We start from the raw sequence: 4,601 nt of genomic DNA, 5'->3' as shown, positions 1-4,601 counted from the left end.
TAAGCCCTTTCCCGATTGCAAAATGCTAAACTTCTAACATTTGATAACTTGTTTCCGCCACTACGACACTCTTGCTAAAACTCGTAGTAGAATGACGACGGTTACCACGTTTTCCCGCCAAGATTTGGCTGCCTCACGCGCGAGCACTACTTACTACTGAGAAAATCTCGTATTCGTAGTCGTTGTGGTCCTACAATCTAAAGCTCTCTAATGCTTGGGAGAGACATTTGTTTGACATGAAGCTGTGATTTTTCATTCACAATTTATTTCTCAAGTTCCATACCGATTAAGGACGCGTAACTGGCATTATTAAAAAAAATGAACTCAGAGACAGCTTGACACAGCCCCTTTAACTTCCCAACTGCCCACGCTATAATGGAATCTTCGTCTCCTCTCGCCCTGTTTTGCGGTAATCTAGGCGTTCCACAAAATTAATTCATCGATTCATAGACAGTATAACGGAATATCTAACTAATGCTGCTTGCAATTTGACAATAAAATGCATCGAGCTTAGTTTTAAAAAAGAAAAAGGACAATTAAGGTTTCTGGGAAACTGCCCACCGGCCACTCCCCTAACCCAACATTTTACCCTAAGTGAGAAGTAAGTGTTAATGTTGACTTAGGGGAGGGGTAGGTGGGCAATTTTCCAAAAACCTAAATTGATCCGAAGAAAAACAGATGGAATGCGCACTATATATAGACAAGCCGGCCTACGCTTTAAAAATCATTATCATTAAATTCCACATTAAAAAAACAAAAATTGGTGTCTTTCACACTTTCGTAATAGGACATAATAGGACATACGCAGCTTCACTGAGGCGGAAGAAACCGCGCGCAGTGCAGCACCAATCCTTGCTGAGGATGGTATCGCTCATTGCTCTGGGACAAAAAACGATTCGCAGCTATAACTTAACGGAACTTTTCTAGAAAAAAAAAGGCAAACGTGTGATTAGATTTTACGATCATCTTCCTCTTTTGAAGTTAAGAACAAAACAGGTTAAAATGTCTCCATTTTACTTAGTACAATCACTGAACAGTCCATAGCAGACCCAGTGTCAATTTTCGGAAAATATCTGTTCGGAAGACGATTTGAGATCTAGAGTTTTTGGAATATTTGTTGTAAAATTTCTTGCTTGCCTGCCTCTACTAGGATTTTCGAACATCTAGAAAATGGTATAATTGCCCATTTTTAACGGATTTTTACCCTAAAAAGCTCACGTACAATTTTGGGAGCCTTTTTTCTGGGTGAAATTTTCGAAAAGGTAAGTTTGGATCCTTATAATTTTCGGATCACTAGACTTTTAGCTAGGAAATCTGAACAGACGAAAAAGTTTTATGGGATAAAAATATGCCTATATCTACCGTTTAAATACTAAAATACGTTTAACAATGTTACGTTTAAGTGGTTTTGAACTATATTCTCGTTGGCCGCCCCTGACTACTCTGGTATGGCGTGTAATTCGGATAAGCGAATTGAGCTGAGCAATGACGGTAGCTTCCCAAAAAACTCAGTTTTCTTGAGACTGAGATGCTCGCATGGATGTCCTTCCGTACCAATTTCACTATATTACTCAAGAAGAGTGTTTTTAAACAATTCAGCCCACTGAATCATTGATTCAAACAATTCCATAGTAATGAAATCAAAACCTTGGTGTTCCAGTTAAGAGGGGACGTATGGCGAGCGTTTTTCCACTTTTCGTGTAAAATGCGCTAGAATTAAAATGACACACACCGTTTAAAAAGCTTAAAATGGCTCAAAACAACAAGTGAAAGGCATCAAAATCGTTCGCTAAAGAGTAAAAAGTAAATCAGATATCCATGGTTTTCAGGGAGCGCTTTAAAAGTTAATAGGTAAAATAATCGTGTTTTACGTCGATAACTCGTGATTAATTCAAATGATAAACTTGAGGACGACGTTGTGCTCATTTTACGCCCCTTTCTCCATCAATGCTCCGTTTTAAGGGTACTTAAAGCTAGTTAAAGCTACACAGAAAGGAGAGAAGTTGAAACAATGTTCTCTGGAATCGCGCTTGAACCTCGTGCACCGAACAGGGGGAGACTGGGGGTCTCGAACCCCCTCCTAGCTCCCTTGCTCCACTTCCTAACGTGTCAGCTTAGTCAACTTATCCATGTCTGACCTTCCGAATCAGCATAAGAAACTTTGAAAAAGATCTATACATAGAATGAAGATGACATAAACCGCAGAAAATCAAAACATCGGTCAGTGTCCTTTGCCAAACACTTCTATTAAAATTTTAGGAATCTGATTTGATACTGGAGGCAATGGATGCCTTTAAAAAATCACACTTGAATAAGTTATTTGCGGCGAAAGTACATACATTTTTGCATGATGCTGTAACCGTGTTCTAAGAGTACACGGATGGATGAGTAGATAATGATTTTATCATCCCACGCAATATCTCAAGCGGCACGTGTTTCTATTACTTTCAAGGAAGCATCAGTTGATTGCTTTAGGCGTCGTTTGATTGTGAATCGTTAAAAGAGGGGATTATTTCACACTTAACATACGAGGCATGAAAGCAGGAATTTAATTGACTGAGATGACTAAATTGATTAATGCTAGAACAAATAGCGTGAGCTGAAATTCCACGTGGACCGTGGTTTAGCGAGTTGGGAAGCTAAATGACCTCTACGGGAACTTACTTCCGGCATACTTTGGAATTAAGATGGATCGCAATAAAAATACGAAATACTCTTCCTAAGGCAATAAAAGTGTTTCCAATTACAGCTCCACTTGGAGATTTTCTACAATGTGATTCTCAGAAACCGCAGTAAAAAAATTTGGAACGATGAATGATCGCGTAGGATACCTCCACATTGAGGTCATTTATAGCAACCGATCTGAAGCCCAACAAAACAACATGAAACTTATGTTTTCTAAATATTGTAACTTTACCAGCGTTTAGTTTAGTTTACCACAGTTTTGCGTTAGTAATTGGAATATATGATTCGCATTACCCCGCTGCTGACAGAAGGCGTTTATTGGTCGCTCACCAGGATAACCGAGCGACGCCGGCAAGAGCCTTAGCTAGCGGGGGGCGCAACCCGACCTGTTGAGCCAGACAAATCAAGTCCGTTTATTGATTTGTTTTCTTTAGACTCAGTTATTTTGATTATAGTGACTTGCAATTGTTTGCCATTTTCATATTCGAGGTCGATTTTTCGGAGACATATCTCATGACAAGTGCTGAAAATAGCGTTTCAGAGCCTCCTAATTTGAAAAATTAGTGAGTTAACTTGATGACAAGTTTGACATCTGACTCGTTAGGTTTGTCTATTAAAATGAGTTTGGATCGTCCAACACGTTCCATCCATCTGCTTCAGACGGATAGAACGTCTGAAGATCGTCAGTTCAGGGCAAACGTTGATCTTCACATGTGACGAACTAAAACTAAAAAGTTAAAAATTTGTATGATAATGCATATTTGGGCTCGTTCGGTAGATTGCCGTATTGTTGACTGATTCTCTTAGTTTTTGGTTCGACGCGTCCTCAGTTCGACGTCAGGGCAACAGACGATCTTAACTTAATTTAGGACGATCCAAATAAGAGTTTGGTTCGTCTCATGAAAAATTTGGCTTTGGGTTATATAACTCCCCACCCAACCCCTAATGGGTCAAATAGACCGCCCCTCTGTTAGGCTTGAGAGGAGTCGGGGCTGGCGGTCTAGTAGTTAGGCTCGGGTAACTACGGCGTGTTTCTATCATTTATTATATAGACACGAGTGTTTTACTGGAAAATATACCACTCGTAAAATTCATAAAAACTACATCCGGGACCCGAGTGGTTTATTTTCCATAATCTCACACTTGAGTTTATCGATGACGTAATTTTGGTAATTTCCCTCTATTATTTTATCGATGTTATTTTGTCTATATAATAAAAAGAACATTACACGGCGGCTTGAAGATAAGAATTTTATTTTCTCGTGGCAAAAACAATATTTTACTCACTCGCGCGCCACTCGAAAATAAAGTTCATATCTTCGCGCCACCGTGTAATATCCTCTATGTAGTGCATGGTTTCCCGTTTTGTAGTGGAAACAAACCATATACAGCCTGCCTTGTATCCACACGTCTCTCTCTCCATAAAAATTTGCGCTTTGTTTCCAGAAACACGCGTTTCGCGCTCGCCTCAGGGGTTACTCTTTATATACTTCGAAGCTCAGCCCGAAAGGGATACCTTTTTTTAGGCTTCAAGGATAAATAAACGGGTTGGGATTTCATGAGTTAAATTATATAAAAGAGTAAGAAAATCTGTTATTTCGATCCGTAAAAGGGCTTAGATAAGCATTTTATGAATGTAAAAAAGACCCAGAAAACTTCCTTGTTAAGTGATTTATTTATAGTAAGAAGACAGTGCATTTACAGCCGTTAACGGGATGCAGTGTTCTAAACTAGATATATGTGTGAAGCGTGCGAAAGAAGGCATACGAAAGGGGAACCTTTGGTATCTAAAATGGAATATAAAAGGGCGAGGGGTTGGACTTAAACGTATAAAACTTGGATGAGTGCCCCCGGATTGAAATACAGCAATACTACGACACCACGTAACTCTCTAGCCTGCGTAGCAGGCGCTTGTG

Source organism: Porites lutea, chromosome 3, assembly GCF_958299795.1.
Source record: "Porites lutea chromosome 3, jaPorLute2.1, whole genome shotgun sequence".
Taxonomy (NCBI): Eukaryota; Metazoa; Cnidaria; class Anthozoa; order Scleractinia; family Poritidae; genus Porites; species Porites lutea.
The sequence above is the reverse complement of the archived record's forward strand: the minus strand, read 5'-3'. Positions refer to the sequence as shown.